General features: G+C 44.4%; 1 protein-coding gene and 1 pseudogene across 1 annotated transcript in view; both read right to left on the bottom strand.

Moving 5' to 3' along the window:
* LOC125436252 (ephrin type-B receptor 5) overlaps positions 1-17397 on the bottom strand; it is a 194830-nt gene that overhangs the window by 159234 nt on the left and 18199 nt on the right. The gene's annotated exons all lie outside the window — the stretch shown is intronic.
* LOC125437340 lies at positions 14086-14184 on the bottom strand (annotated as a pseudogene).

The raw sequence follows: 17397 nt of genomic DNA on the forward strand, positions 1-17397 counted from the left end.
GAGATGGCCCATATTTTTTACAAGAAAGCAATAAAAACCAATTATGTTTGTGATGGCTGCATCCCTGCCTTTGCCTTGTGTCCTTGAAGCAGCTTGTAAATATGGGGAATGGCCCATATTTTCATGGGAAAGCAGATGGCACTTTGCGTGCAGAAGGTTCTAGGTTTGAGTCCCAGAACCTCTAATTAAAGGTAACTTGAGTAGCACTGTTGAAGAAGACCTCTGCCTGAAGGACTGCAGAATCACAGCCGGCCAGCAGAGACATTTTGACCTAGACAGATCAAAGGTCTGACTCAAGAGAAACCACCTACCTTCATCGAGTCGAGACATAAGCCATTACAGTTTATGGATTTCCGCTGTCAGTTCTCATCATACAGTCTAAAGTAGGTACAACAGGACAAGAGAATCGGGAGCCCTTTTGTTAACTGTACTTTTTGTGTTTATTCTTCTGTTCGTTTTCAAGCGTTTAAAGTTTTAATAATTAAAAACGTCAACCTTAAAATTTTTTAAAATAAAGTAGGTACAATACACAAGCAATGTAGAAGCAGGAACGTGACGGTAACTAAAAATAGCATGGGAGAAGTTGAACTGATGGCATGGGGATGCGGGGGAAAAACCCGGCCCGGGGGGAAGGGGGGTGAGGGAGGATGGGAGTTCCATGTAAGAAAAGCCAGTTTAAAAAGAAAAAGAAAAAGGGACCTCTTTAGGAGCTTGTTTATTTCAAATGAAGATGTATGCAACAGTACAGATGTGGGGGGGGGGGTAGAGAGAGATTCTACAGAGATATGAAATTTCAGGCCTATGGGGGTTTGTAACTTTTAGTTAATTAATGTTAAAGCTTAGAAGTGTTTTTCAGACCAACGAGCCGCGGAGCTTACAAGCGCAGAAGCTCAGAGTATAATTTAGTGTCGTGCAGCAGTTGGCAAAATCTGCCATTTGCTTGTTTTCCTCTAGAGGAGGCAGAAAATTTTGCAGTAAATAAAAATACACAAGCTGTTCTAGGGGTGAATTTGTGTGGACGGTGGGAGGGGTGCAACTTATAGCTGACAAGTACACCTATATGTAAAGCACCTGCCCAGGTAGGTACAAGAAGGGAATAGTTTTTTAAAAGTGTGAATGAGAGTATGAGTGGGTGCTGAAGATCTAGCTCAGAAAAGGATAGCGGGGAAAGTTCCCAGAAAACCTTTGCCCCCATTGGAAAGAGCTGCAGTGTCTCTTGGCTTATCCCAGATTACAAGATGACTCAGACTCCAAAGAGAGACCAACTGGTGTCAGGTGCTGGTGAATGCTGACGTGTCACCCAAAACACTGAGGCCCGTCACCTTTGACATGCATGTCACAGGTTCCCCATCACTGCTGAAGACCATCTAGACCCGTGGTGGCAAACCTATGGCACTCCAGATGTTCGTAGACTACAATTCCCATCAGCCACTGCCAGCATGGCCAATTGCGTAATCCCAATTGGCTGCTGCGTAATCCCAATTGGCCATGCTGGCAAGGGTTGATGGGAATTGTAGCCAAGGAACATCTGGAGTGCCATAGGTTCGCCACCACTGATCTAGGCCAATCCGTGGCATAATGCAAGAAATTCAAAGCTACAGCATCTGTGACAAATGTCTGTATAGCCTCTGCCCGAAGATGGGGCAACATTGGTTGGGAACCAACAGAAAGTTGTGGCTTTCTTGATTCTGCCCTCATATGGCATGCCTCAGTGTTCAACTGAGAGACCAGGCCAGACCTGAATCTGGCCTGCAGAAACACCTCTTTCACATCTTTTAGTCAAGACTTGCAACCGCTGTACTATATTTCTGGCTACATCCATAACACCAGCTTTGGGCCACTCCCCACTTACCTCGTCTGAGTGCAACCCCGCAGCGACCCCTCGTAGAAAAGCCTCCGTGGCTTTTGACAATGGAGACATTTGTTCCCCACTCATTTTCCATTCAGGAAATAGCGCGGGGTTCCACATCAAGAGTCAAAGAGGCAATCGAGCGTTCTGATTGGCTGGCACGCGTGTGCATCATTTACACGTGGGAGTTGCAGCCAGCCAAAAACGGGGCTCCATTTTGATTGGCTGACCCGAAAAGTTCGTTTGGATAAGCTGAACGCATTGTTTTGAGACGTCTGCACATGCTGACGTCACTACCTGTTGCAAACTGCTTGGGCAGAAAAATGAAAGTAAATATCGGTTTCGGTTTACACCACCGACAACCCTGTGCTCAGTGGCACTTTGCCAAGCTGCAAAACAGTGGAGCTCGAGCAAAAAAGAGCAAAAAAGAGCAATGTTGGCACGTCTTGTTGTGCACACGTCTCAATTTCCGAGCACTTTCTGACGGGGACACCCTCCCTAAATAAAATGGCGGTTCCTGTTTCCTGATTGGCTGGAAGCTGCGCGTCAGAGCGAATCAGCCACGCGTAAACAGCCGAGGTTCCCCACCCCCCTGCGGCACCTGTGGGTTTTTTGAAAATGTTGCTCTTTTCAGAGGACCTAATTTGCCGCGCGACAAGGAGGTGGGAGAGCGGCAAATTAAGGGCAGCTGCGCAGTGGGCGCTGGTGACGTGGGGAACGTCCATCCTCCTCGTGTCTTTTAAAGAGGTGACCCCGCAGCTTACGGTGAGTGGGGAGTGGCCCTTTGGGTCCACACCAGGGGGGAAGGCAAAATAGAAATGAAATGAGATCGTTGAAGGGTGTGACTGTATTCTGTACTTTATGATTTGAAAATATGAGGAAGTGATCTGGAGAATCACTTGCCCAAAGCCATTTGGCAATCCCTCCCTCTTGCCACAGATCATACCCGAGTGTCTAAATGCCATCCTCGCTAAATACCATCTTGCCAAAGCGCCCAAGTATGCCACCAATGGCATGCAAGGAATTCAGGCTCGTTGCAAGCATTACTGGATACGTGGCCCAAATAGGAACTAGCAGACATGCCCCAGACACTCAGCCACTGATAAGCAGCTTTTAATTATTTTGAATAAATTGCTCTGCGAGTCAATATCCCTTTATCGTCTCATCATTAATTACGACATCATCAGCCTCATTAGAAGTTATTTTCAATGACTGTGACTTTTTGGAACAGTTCCTCTGCTACTTTCGCAAGGCAAGATATAACCTGATGGGTACTTTGGCGATTCGAGTCCCGTTCTTTAATTACTCGATACGGGGAGATGTTATCGCTGCGTAATATTTCTCAGGCGCCTAACCCAGAACTTAATTGCATGACGGAGCAATAAAGGGCTTCTCTCTCTCTCTCTCTCGGGGGTGTGTGTGTGTGTGCGTGCGTGCGTGCGTGCGTGCGTGCGTGCGTGCGTGTGTGTGTGTGGCAGAATTACTAGCCCCACCAGAATTTTATCCTCTTGGCTAATCCCAGATGACAAGATTGCAAAACTGGGAGAAAAGAATCCAGCTGGAGTGATCTTTCCACAGGTGTACAGTCTTCTCAGATGAGCAACTATCAGCTGTTCTAACCCCACACTATCTCTTATCACCTTTTCACCATACATATATTCCTTTAATCAAAGGAGACATACTACATATGCTCAGAGGCACCCTGTCATTTTGTCTTCTTAAAAATTTATTTTCCTCTACGGGAGCATGAATTCTGTGTGCACCTGCAAAATGCAAAGCTGTGCTCAGGAGAAGCAGGGGAGAGTCTGTGCCTAGCAGCAGACAGTGGGATGATCACCTGAGACATGCATAGCATAAGCTCTGCTTGAAGTAAGAGGTTGCCTGTTTGCGGCCGGCATGGTCCAGTGATGAAGGAGCATGTTCCTGGAAGAACCCCTTCAAAATCCACTTTCTGCAGACAGTCGCAAGCCTGTTGCCAAAGCCATTTTGAAAGCGGAACGCACTCTCCATCTAAAACCATTTTACGATCCAGTGAACGTGCACTCAGAAATGAGGAGAAAGGATTCCAAGGTTCACTCCCCAAAAAAATGTGAATAATATTTATTCTTCAAAGATGCCAATCTACTTGAGCTCTTCAGGTGGGTTGTAATTAAAAAACAATTTTGAAACACACAGACCTAAAATGTTCAACGGTTTGTGCAGTATCTCCAACTGCAGTTAAATCCCAGCTGGAGATAGGAGGGAAATAACACCATTCCCCCTCTCTCCCTTGGTTTCACAAGCTCAACCACAAAGCAAGGCACCTTGCCATCTACAGATTGAGAGCTTTCACAACCAGAGTGTAGACAGCAGATTGTCATCAACACTGGGCACCTCATGCTGAAAGGCATGGCCCTGCCCATTTTCAGAACAAAACTGCCAGCCTTACTGTATGATACAATATCATACAGCAGTATGGCAGATACCACCATGGTTCCACTATAACTCTCACATGTACATATAAGCTCCCATATGTACATATGGGCCTACTCATATGGCAACAGCTCTGCAGGACCTCACATAAGGGTCTTTCACATCACCAACTATACTCTGTTCCACAGAAAAATGAGAGAAGCGCCTGCGCTGGTTTGGCCATGACCGATGAGCAGCCCCAGACACTGTCACCAGCAGAACGGCCAAAGCAACTATGGCAAGATACCATCAATGCGGATCTGAAAGTTACAGGCCTACAATCAGACATTGTGCTTGATCGAGATAAGCGGCGTTTAAAAATACGAGCAGCGGACCCTGCATTAGTGGGACAAGGCTAGGAAGAAGAAGAGTAAAGGATACAACCTATTTACAAGTAAAACAGTAGATATGTATCTAAAAAGAATAAAAGCAAAACCTCCCGGTAAAAAGGAAGTTGGGGGCACAAAAGTTATGGGAACATAAAGCAAAACAGAATAAAAGCATAAATACTAAAGGAGCATAAAAACTTTAAAACTATAAAAGGGGGACAGACATAATAAACAATAAGATTAGTAGTTTGACTGTTATCACTATCAGATCAGATCACTAAACTTACTTTATTGCACAGATCAGCCTGTGGCGTACTTTAAGTGCTGGCCCCCTGCAAATTTTGGTCACATTGTATGTTATGTCAGGATTGGTATTTATACTGAATTTATACCGCAGAGGTGCAATAAAACGTTAGGAGCTGTTTTTGAGATTTCTAAAAGGGTTGACTTAAAACAGCCCCCTCACTTCAAAGCCTCTCTCATGTTCACACATTGAGGAGGCGGATTCCAGTTTTCAGTGGTTTTCTATCTGCAGTAGAGATGCCAGGTTCAGCCTGAGGAGCCTCCAGAATTACAACTCATTTCTAGACTTCAGAGATCAATTCCTCTGGGGAAAAATGGATGCTTTGGAGGGTGGGATCTATAGCCTTGTACCCCACTGAGGTCCCTTGTCCTTCCCAGGCTCTGTCCCCAAATCTTAAGGAGTTTCTCAACCTGGTTCTGGCAATCCTGGCTTCCCATCACCCCAGAGGCGTACCTAGGCAAACTGGAGCCCTGGGCAAAACCTGAGTTTGATGCCCCCCCAACCTTTATTAGGCATTGAGAGTATGAAAGAAAGAAAACAAGCATTGACAGCAAGGGGAATTTTAGGGGGTACCTGTTGTCAGGGGTGCAATTATTAAGAAACAGCACCAAAATTTCAGAGTATCTTCATGAGACCCTACTGATGATACCACCCAGGTTTGGTGAAGTTTGGTTCAGGGGGTCCAAAGTTATGGACCCTCAAAGGTGTAGCCCCCATCTCCTATTAGCTCCCATTGGAAACAATGGGGGATGGGGGCACTCCCTTTGGGAGACCATAACTTTTGACTCCCTAAACCAAACGTCATCAAACCTGGGTCATATCATCAGGAGAGTATCCCAAAAAATCAGTGAAATTTTGGTGCTGCTAGCCTAAAATATGCACCTCCTGCAGGCCAAAAACGGAAAAAACACTGAAAATACAAAATCCCCCACAAACGAACCTGCAATTTTGTCACCCACCACAAGGTGGAGCCCTGGGCAGCTTCCCACTTTGCCCAATGGGAGGACCGCCTCTGCATCACCCCGCCAGTGGCCAGAGGGGACCTGACAACCCTATTTTGCAGGAACTTTCTAGCTTCGGCTATATTCCAGAATGTGATCCTCCACCAATAGCCTGACATGGTGCAATCTATTGTACTGCCTGTGCATTTTCATCAACTCATTATCTTTGCATGTACAGAACAGACCTAACTGGTTACAATCAAACAGTGAGGCTGAGAAGGCATCATCATCATCATCTTGCCAGTTCTTTAGCTGCTAGTTGGCATTTCATTACAATTTGAGCCCCTCCCAAAGGCCTAGGACTGCCTTTTGTACTGGATAGATGTTGATTTTGTCAATTTGAAAGTGTTCAAGTGCAGCCCTAGGGTTTTCGGAATGGTGCCCAGGGTGCCGATTACCACCGGGAGGACGTCTGCTGGTTTGTGACACAGTCACTGGATCTCTATCTTCAAATCATATTTAGTGACCTTCTCATGTTATTTTTCATTGACCCTGCTGTCACCAGATTTTGCTGTCTCAAAGATTTCTTGTCCTCGATCACTCTGATATCCATTGTGTTATGTGCCAACATTTTGTTCATTTTGGATCTGAAAGTTCCACAAGATCTTGACCTTCTCATTTTCCATTACTTTCTCTGGACCATGCTCCCCCCCACCCCCAGCTTTTAGCCATTCTGATGTTGCAATTCTTGCATAAATTTAAGTGAATCATCTTGGCCACTGAGTTGTGCATCTGTTTGAATTCGGTCTGGGCGATCTTTTTTGCAGCAGCTGAGTACATGATCTACAGTTTAATTGGCTTCCCTGCACAATCTGCACTTTGCTTCATCTGAGGATTTTTCGATTCTGGCCTTGATAGTATTTGTCCTAATCACCTGCTCTTGACTGGCTAAAATCAGTGATTCAGTTTCCTCTTTCAAAGTTCCAGTTGTTAACAACAGCCAGGTCATTTTATTGTCCACCTTGTCTTTGATCTTCTCCAGAAATTGCCCATGCAATGCTTTGTTGTGCCAGCTTTCAGTTCTCATTTTAATCATGTTTTTTTCTGTTCTGCTTTTTGCTTCCATTAAATTCTTGTTCTTCACTTCAGTCTCTGCCTATTCTTGATTTTCATTCACATAATCAGTTAAGGCATCTTTCTCCTCCTCCACTGTTTGCAATAACCCTCTGCCACCAGATCTTTGGGGAAGGCATAGTCTATAGGTATTACTATAGGTGTAAGGTATAGTGCACTGTCATAGCTTCCGAGTTCTTATATCCAATACACCCAAATCAGCCTGTGTGATTTATATTATGATTATAGCAACGTAACTGATGACGGGTATGTCCCAGATATTGATGACCTTGATGGCATTCCCACCATTTAATTTGGATTTTAAAATTTTCCTGACTCTCTGGGTGTTTTCTCTGATGACCACAGTCTTCACTTGCCCATGCTTGATGTTATCCAGCTGCAAAATGCCCAGGTATTTATAGGTTTATTTTTGGTTGCACTTGATTAGTTGACCATCAAGTATTTTTATGCCATCACTCTCAGTGATCTTGCTCCTCTTTATTGCCACAGTGGCACACTTTTCCAAGCCAAACTCCATCAAAATGTCTGTGCTGAATAATCAGACTGTGTTCACTGGTGACTGGATTTCTGTGTCTGATTTTCTGTACAGTTTCAAATCATCCATGAACAGCAAATGTGAGATTTTTTCCACTTTGGCCATTAGATATCCCAACTTTTCTTTAAAATCACTGTAAGTGGGATCATGGCGATGAAAAAACAGTAAGGGTGATAGTGAATCAACTTGGAAAATCCCTTCCTTGATGTTGACCGTTCCATAGTTCTAATTTCCAACGCTCAGTTCAGTTCTCCACGGTCTCATCGCTTTTTCAGCAAATGTCCGTATGGCTTCGCTGACATCAACTGTTTCCAAGCATTTCATGATCCAACTATGGGGCAGTGAGTCAAATGCCTTTTTGTAATTGATCCAGACCATATGCAAATTGGTTCTTCGATTCTTGCAGTTCTCCATTATCATTTTGTCTTTCAGAAGTTGACCTTTCGTACCCCTGCTCCTCCTTTTGGTCCATTTTTCTTTACCGACAGGATGTTATTTGCTTCCAAGTAGTTCATGACGTTATCTGCTATTATGAGGGTGAGCAGTTTGAACATCACAGGCAAACATGTTTTTGGCATACAGTTTCCAGGTGTTGTCCCTTTGGCCGAATCTTTCTGAATCAAGTATGTCTTCCCAGGTGTTAGCCATTCATCGATTTCACCATTTTATATAATTTCACTGAAATGCTTGGCTATTGTCAGGTGTAAACTGGTCGGGTATTTGAGTCAGAAGTCATGCAATTGATCATGTCCAGATGACATCAAGTTTTTCACTTTCTCGACTCAATTTTTTTATCATATCAGTTGTTATTTCCAGGTCTTGCATTTGTTGTTTGCCAACACCTTTCTCCAAATCTTTTATCCACTGAGGCTTCTTATTGTAATCTTTCTGATTTTCCCACAGATCTTTCCCAAACTGAAGTGTTGCATTTTTCTCTGGGTTTTTTCTTTCGACATTGTTATTTGTGTCGAGGCTTTGGTAGAAACGCCTTCGGTCTAATTTTTAAAAATGCTGATTTCGCCTGTACTGGATGATTCTTGCTTCATAATTTTCAATTTTTCTCGCTGAGGTTATTATTTGTTGTTTGCTGATCTCCAATGCTTTTTCAATTTTTCTAGTGTCTAACCAGTAGCATCTAATTAGTTCTCTCATGATCTTGCCATTCTTTAATCTTTGTTCCTCCATATTTTTCAGGTTACTGGCATGTGATCTTAGTTTTCTGCTCTTCTGTTCCAGTTAAATTATCCACTTTGATTTTAGGTATTTAGGTGTTTCAATGCTCAGTTCTTGTGTGACCACTACAGCTGTACTGTGAATGAGCTGAGTGGTTTGTTGGATGAAAGTTACCGGTATTTCAATTGTCATCAAATGTCTTGTTCATCATGGGTGCCAGGTTTTGTCTATAATGTCTTGTTCATTATGGGTGCCAGGTCTTTTTTGGGCACAGTTTTCAATGCTGGCAGCCATTGTCTTTCCTTATTTGATTGCACATACTCGATTTTATCCTTCAGTTCTTTCTGCCTTTCAGTCAGTTCATCAGTTGTTTCCATGGTGACTTGCTCTGGTGGTTGCACTACTATTTCCTCTTCTGTATTGACTTTATCTGGCAGCTCTACTATTACATCTCTTGGTATTTCTGGAGAAGTTCTTTCTTCTGGTATTACAGTTAATTTATTTTCATAATTTTTCTGAATTTCTTCTAATTCTATCTCTGTGAACACTTTATTTCATATGTCTTTGATCTGCCAGGCTTTGCTCAGTGATATTCGAATCTGGATATTGTTGTTTCTACAATTTGTACATTCACTTCAAGTATTCTCCTTTCTCTGGCTCTGAGCTGCAATAAAAGTTAATGATAGAACAAGTTTCTTGTTCTGTCTTTTTGATGGTTGGTCCGCTTGTACCCACTAGTCAACGCATGCCCAGGGACCTCAGCATGCAACGCGACCCTTGTTAATCTGCACAACTAATGTGGTATGGGATTCTTTTGTATTTGTTTCACTATACAGAATAGGTTGGTGAACATGCTTAGTCTGGCTTCTCAGTTGAGGTTTGTCTGATTTGAGACCATTGTAATAGAATACACTGCCACTAGCATCGCTCTCAACATCATCAAGCCACGCAAGACCCTTCCCATGACAAGTGGGTGTCCACAAGGGGACGATGATGATGATGATGACGACGACGACGACGACAACGACCTTTCGGGCTTGGGGCAGTTAGCAACATGATAATCACATAACATAAAACCAATAACAGTATATAAAACAGTCCGATCCTACAGTTTGCACTAACAAAAATCAAAAAGGTGCCAACACAGTTTCCAGTTTACTTAAAAATTCCCATACAAACAAGCTTGGTTCAGGTGGGACTCAGTCCATCTGCTTCAACAGCTCTACCTATGACAAAGTTAGAAAATTCCCAAACGAAATTATTACAAGGTAGAGCCCAGAGAAGAGGAGGGTCAAATGGTACAGATTGTAAACAGAGAAGGAAATCTGCAAGGTGTCCACACAACAAAAGTTGCAAAATAACACACAAAAAAGATGCAAAAAAATTATGTGTTGTAAGGATTTTTTAACCCCAGTTCTTTACAGGCAGTTCTAGTATGACTGGCAGAAATTGTCCTGAAAGGGACAGAAATCCTTCCTCCTTCAAAAGGAGAATCCTACCTACTTCACGGGATATTGCCCCAATCACCTGCTATGATGCTAATTCCCCTCAGCCCACATTCACAAGACTCCCCCTGTGTCGACAGGTATTCTTTTGAAGCCAGACTTGATGTACTATTAAAAGATTTCCCAGCTGTGAAGATGAAAAGGGCTAGAGTGGCAGAGTTTGTCACTTCAAAGGAGCCATTAAGGGAAGGGAAGGGCAAATGTTTTGGCAAGGGACACTCATTTGCCTCTTGACAAGCTCCTCAAAAGAGTGACTTCCAAACCCAAGGAGGGGAACAGTGTAATAATTACAAGGGAAATCTGCAGATCTTGCATGTCAGCAGAAGCAGGGCCCTTGCGAAAAAAGTTACTACAGGATTGGTTGTATTTTTTCACCATCTTGGAAAATTGGAAATTATCGGAACGTTTTAATCTTTAGTTGGCTTTATGTTTTCAAATATACGTCGTGAGCCCAAAATGGGAGAGGCGGAATATTAAATCCGATAAAATAGAAATAAAATAATAAAAATACTTCATTCTGCCAGCCGATCTTTGCACAGGCCTTCTCAAAAATGGGTCCCAAAAAGGATTTTGCTACCAAAGGGCCTCACAGCATGGAGGAGAGAAGCATCAGAATCTTTGCAAGGCCAGGCCTTGTTCAGAGACACAGTAAAACCAGGTGAAATTGCAGGCCACAGAGGAAAGCAGAAGGTATTCCAAAACGGCAATTAAAAAGCACTGGGGGCGGGAGGAGGGAGTGAAAAGAAGAGGCAGAGGTGAGGAATGACAAATAGGCTTCAATCTAGTTCCCAGAACGCCCATGGTCCAAATCCATCCATGGTAGCTGGCACTGAAATATAGCATGCTTGGACCTCCTCTGGTTCCTCTTGTTTGCTCAGCAGGTACATTCATCTTGCTTCCAACCAATCCAACCATCTTGCCTCAAATCAATAACACCCTATTTCCCCCATCCCCACCCAACCCACAGAAGCCTCTTACCTCATCCAGACAAAAGGGAATGCAATCTGAGCTGGGAATGTGACGGTTTAAACCTGGGCATGTTATCAAAACATGCAAGAAGCAACAAGAAGAATGAGAAGGAAGGCAAGTATCACCCGGAGAAGATGCCGCGCACGTGGCTAGAGTTGACGGGGATGCAAGAGGCGCTCAAACGGGAATGGCTGTTTACCATTTCAACATTTCGCAAAGGTGTGAACTCCTGTCAACTCTAGCCACGTGCGGCATATTCATTTCAATCCTTAAATCAGTGAAGCAAAGTCATGGCTGCGTTGAGTACAAGGAAGGGGATTTACGAAGTGTTGCCTTCTTCCTCTTTAAGAATCAATTGAAGCATCTTTGAATTTAGACTGACAAAAAGCCAGCTACACAATGACCCAATCTGATTTATAGGCACAAAACAGAGAATAACATTTATATGAGCTTCCTTCCACAGAAGTACTCCTCCACATCCCAAGGACAAGGACGTTTTCTGTCCTGCGGAGTAAATCCCCAACCCACAGCCAGATGACACTTACCTAATCATGAGTCAAACTCCTCTTTGCCAAAACATTCAGACTAGGAATTGTTTCCCTTTCACTGGAACACTCAGATAAAGTCCAATGTGTCGAGGGATTAATAGGAAATATTAAGCAGTGGAGTGGATTTTACAGAGAGCTAACAGAGAATCATGAACAGCTACTCAGGCCAGCCACAATTTGCCCCCCCCCCCCTACAGATTAGTGAGTTGTCCAGCAAAAAAGGAGAAAGAGAAGGAGAGTTGGATTTACATTCCCCCTTTCTCTCCTGTAAGGAGACTCAAAGCGGCTGACAATCTCCTTTCCCTTCTCCCACACAACAAACACCCTGTGAGGTAGGTGGGGCTGAGAGAGCTCAGACGAACTGTGACTAGCCCAAGGTCACCCAGCTGATGTGTGTTGGAGTGCACAGGCTAATCTGAATCCCCCAGATAAGGCTCCACAGCTCAAGCAGCAAAGCAGGGAATCTAACCCAGTTCTTCCAGATTAGAATGCACCTGCTCTTAACCACTATGCCACTGCTGCTCCCAGACAAGGACATAGACGTAGGTAAGGGGGGAGTTCTCGGGTTCCACCACCCCCCCCCATTGCATGTCCGAAGCTCCACCCCGTTTGTGAGTTTTTTGTATTTTTTCCGGTGTTATTTCTGTTTTTGGCCTGCAGGAGGTGCAATTTCTAGGCTAGAAACAACAAAACTTCAGGATATTTTCAGAAGACTCTCCTGCTGATACCAGGCAGGCTTGGTGAGGTTTGGTTCAGGGGCTCCCAAATGGGGTGCCCCATCCCACATTGTTTCCAATGGGAGCTAATAGCAGATGAAGGCTACACATTTGAGGGTCCATAACTTTGGCCCCCCTGACCAAACTTCACCATACCTGGGTGGTATCATCAGGGGAGTCTCCTACTGATACCACCCAGGTTTGGTGAAGTTTAGTCTAGGGGGTCCAAATCTATGGACTCCCAAAGGGGGTGCCCCATCCCCCATTGTTTTCAATGGGAGCTAATAGGAGATGGGGCTACACCTTTGAGGGTCCATAACTTTGGACCCCCTGAACCAAACTTCACCATACCTGGGTGGTGTCATCAGGAGAGACTCCTAAACATACTCTGAAATGTTGGTGCTGCTAGCTTAATAATTGCACCCCTGACAACAGACACCCCCCAAATTTCCCCAGATTCTCCTTTTAAATCTACCCTCTTCGGCATGGATTTAAAGGGAGAATCTGAGGTCCCCAGTTTAAACATCGACAGTGATGCTCTTTCAGGGTGGGGGATAATCCACCCCAAAACAGCATCACTTTCAATGTTTAAACTGGGGACCTCAGATTCTCTCTTTAAGGTGAATTTAAAAGGAGAATCTGGGCTCCCTAGTTTAGACAATTGAAAATGATGCTGTTTGGGGGTGGATTCCAGCATCACAGCGGCCGCCCACTGGGGAGCCCCCAAAAACTCAGATTTTTGCATCGGGTTCCATTTTCCCTTGCTACGCCTCTGCTCAGAGGGGAAGGCAGAAGGGACTGCCATCTGCCGGCTGGGAGCCCAGCAGGTGGGGGGAGCGACGTGGCAGGGGAGTCTGCCGTCCCCGGCCCTGAAGAGCTGCTTTTATAAGCAATGAGGCCAGAGGCAAGGCTTGGGGCATGTCCCCGCCCCCAGGGGCGGGTGGGGGCGTGGCCCTGTCCCCAACCCCCCCCTAAAAATCTATACCTACGTCTCTGCTACCAGACATGGACCGAAATCCTAATGACATTTTCCTGTGCTTGAGCCTTAGTGAGCAACCCTAACATTCTTTCCCAGCTTTTAGAGGAGACAGTTTTGTCTTTTTCTAACCATCTCTTAGGACTTTGGGATCCGTTTCTGTTTCCCAAGTCAGTTCTGTTTTCAGAAACTAACTTTGCTAGCTGTTGCTCACTTCCATATACCCATGTTCATTTACCCACCTTGTCTTATGGATTGTTGACTGCAGCAGTCTTTTCCCTGGCACCTAAGCATGTTAGTTGCTAGGAATGCAAATAGGTCTGAGATGAGGGTAGAGACTTGTTTAATGACTGATGGCATCACAAAGGGTTCCTGAAATGGGGGAAAGCAGTTGTATTCCAATATGCAGTTACTAAAAGGGACAGAAGTATGTGTGTTGGGGGGGGGGGGAGAGTTCTTCCCCACGTAAAAGCTTTCAAATTCCCCATATGAACTGGCTTTCTTCCTCATCTCCCCAAATTTCCAAAGGTACCTATTACAATTATGTTAGTAAGATGGCTCAGAAAATAAAAGAAACAGCCAGATATTATTAAATGCAGAGTAATGACGCAAACTAAGAACAAATGCACCCAGGCATTTCCGTGGTTTGGGGGTCAATAAAAGTTAACTTTCCATGCAGTTTCTGCACAGGAAAGTCATGCTAATCTTCTCTGTATAGTTTCAATTTTAATATACATGCTGCCGAAGCGAGAACAATTTCTGCACAGGAAAATCATCTTACCAAAGCACCCCTAGTTAGTCACATTGCAAACTGTCATGTCCTGAAAAATGATGTGATTCTGCCTTACAGAAGCAGGCTAGAATTGATAGCTTTCTGGTCCATTCCACTGCTTTATGCCAATAAACCAAGCCACAGCAGATAACATTTAAGGACTCTCTAGCCCAATGTAAGAATATGCAGAAGAAGAGGAGGAGTTTGAATTTACACCCAGCTTTTCTCAACTGTAAGGAGTCCCAAAGCTGCTTATAAACTCCTTCCCTTCCTCTCCCCACCACAGACACCTTGTGAGGTAGGTGGAGCTGAGAGAGTTCTGAAAGAACTGTAACTAGCCAAAGGTAGGTGTTTGCTGTTCATCCGGAGGAGTGGGAGATCAAATCCAGTTCTCAAGATTAAAGTCCATCACTCTTAACCACCACATCACACTGGCTCCTGTTGATTTCATTGACTTATAACATGCACTGGACTGATTATCTCTACTACTGATCTCGCCACACTTATCACCTTTTGCCCTAACTTTGTTTTGCATGTTCATCCTCTCCTCCAGTCTCTCTATCTTTTTCTCTCTTCTACTCTTTCTATCAAAAAAATCTTATAACAACAAAATGGTGGTACTTTTGCCACTGAGTATGCCCAAATAATTCTGGATCACAACTCCCCTCCCCATAAACACACACACACACACACACCTATTACTTTACATTGTCTTGAGTAGTCTGACTGTCACAAAGGAACCCTGGGGAGTGAGATGTGAGACCAACAGAACCTTAAAAATCAGCATGATTTTCCAGGGTATAAACTTGGGAGAGTCAAAATTCTATTCATCAGATAATGAAAAGCGCCTTGACTGATGAAAGTTTATACCTCCCATTCTTCTGAATGAGCGGCAGTAGCACTTAAGGTGCTACTGGACTCAAATCTATAAGTTAGCTGTGACTTGGTGGAACTTTCCATCACCAATTTTAAGGTAATTATCAGAAGACAGATGTAGCATTTTTAAGCACAGTGGAGGTAGAAGAAGAAGAGTTTGGATTTATACCCCACTCCCTTTCTCTCCTGTAGGAGACTCAAAGGGGCTTACAATCTCCTTGCCTTTCCCCCCTCACAACAAACACCCTGTGAGGTGGGTGGGGCTGAGAGAGCTCCGAGAAGCTGTGACTAGCCCAAGGTCACCCAGCTGGCGTGTGAGGGAGTGCACAAGCTAATCTGAATTCCCCAGATGAGCCTCCACAGCTCAAGCGGCAGAGCAGAGAATCAAACCCGGTTCCTCCAGATTAGAATGCACCTGCTCTTAACCACTAAGCCACTGTTACAGTGGTAGAATGGAACCACTGTAAATGTACCTTCTACCATCCTCAGAAGATCTTTTTAAAAAAAGATTTTGAAAACAAGTTTTCAGTCCAAGAGAATTATTGCAAAACTTGTTAATGCTATTTCTAAATAAGGCGATGATAGATCAAAAGATGAAAAGGGATGTAATTGTCATCTGTTTCAATCTATTGGTTTGGGTGCTTAATTTGTATTTAATATTGTATTTAAATTCGTTTTAATTGTTTTATAATGATGTCATATTTTTAAAAGTTAACTGATTGTTAAGTTTTATGTTGTGACCCGCCCTGAGCCCTGTGGGGAAAGGGCGGGATACAAATTAAATTAAATTAAAAAATAAAATTAATGTACATTTATGTATTTAATTGTATACTATTTTGTTAAAAAGTGTACTATTTGTTTGAAGCACCAACAGGGAGAAGTGAACCAGCTGAAGGGTCAACTTCCTTCTTTTCCCTGTGACGTGGTAGAAACAGTTAAGAAAGGTATACAGGGAAGGGACAAGAAAGAAAAACTGTACAATGCTGGAACAAGGATTGCTGGCGTCTTTCCATATTCACTGTGACTCCCTGACAGCACAAAAAACGTGCAGAAACTAGTATCCGAAGTCGCTTCCTGAGCATCTCCATGGTCGTTTGGAACGCAGCCAGGGGCTCTGCAAAACAAAGGGACATTCCAGAAAGATGCCTTGTTTGCTGATTTCATTCAGGCCGCATTACCAGGCTTTTCAAACACAAAATTTTGATTTTCTTGGCACAGGATTTTTTTAAAAAAAAAATGCTACAGAATATGCAAAGCCGTGAGTGTTTGCTTTGTCGCCAGTCACCTAAGATTTGGCGCTTCCCTCACTCCAACATACCAGAGGCCTTGGAGAAAGCTGAGAAGCTAAGCACGGTCAGCCCTGGTCACTACTTGGATGGGAGAATGCCAAGTAAGTCCAGGGTTCCTATGCAGAGGCAGGCAATGGCAAAGCACATCTGAACGTTTCTTGCCTTGAGAATCCTACAGGTTTGCTGTTACTCAGTTGCAACTGGATGGGACTTTCCACCACTACAATCACATGCCAGATGATGCTGTAGCCAGTGGCAGACAGGCCCATTAACTCTCGGGGAAATTCCCAATGTTCTGCCAGCGGAGGGTCACTGGGGCCAAGAGCAAGAAACTCTGAGCACCAGTGGCACTGCTGGCTTGCAGTGGTCTTAGTCACAGGTTTCACACTGGGAGGGGAAAGCACTGGGAGCCCCATGACCCTGCAGTCAGCTGCCCCAGTCATTGCCTGGGGCTCCCCACTACTACCACGTCACCACTGCACTGCCTGATGGGTAGAGAGCTAATAGTTGGAGAGAACGGGTCGGGGCCCTGACAGTCCTACAATGGGTTCCGTGTTTCCTGAGTCTCGGGCAGTGCCAGCTGGGAGTGAGGAGGGGGTGATCAGCTACAGTGGATAAGGAGTTCCAGACCACCTTATAGCTGTTCACGTTCCCAACCCAAGTTACCGTGGGTCCTATCCTCAAATTTTGCATGGAGTCTCAGAATCACGGAGCCAGCATGATGTAGTGGTTAAAAGTGGTGGACTCCTCTCTGGAGAACCTGGTTTGACTCTCCACTCCTACACATGAAGCCTGCTGAGTGACCTTGGACTAGTCACAGCTCCCTCAGAACTCTCTCAGTCCCACCTACCTCACAAGGTGTCTGTTGGGGGGAGAGGAAGAGGAGAAGTTTGTTAGCTGTTTGTGACTCCTTACTGTTTAGAAAAGCAGGGTATAAATCCAAACTCTCTTTCTCTTCCTCGTCTTCTTCTCTAAGCGCTTGCCTTCAGCACCCAACCAGCCACTTGGGTTAGACCTGGCTAGCACCACG

This window comes from Sphaerodactylus townsendi, linkage group LG07 (assembly GCF_021028975.2).
Source record: "Sphaerodactylus townsendi isolate TG3544 linkage group LG07, MPM_Stown_v2.3, whole genome shotgun sequence".
NCBI lineage: Eukaryota > Metazoa > Chordata > Lepidosauria > Squamata > Sphaerodactylidae > Sphaerodactylus > Sphaerodactylus townsendi.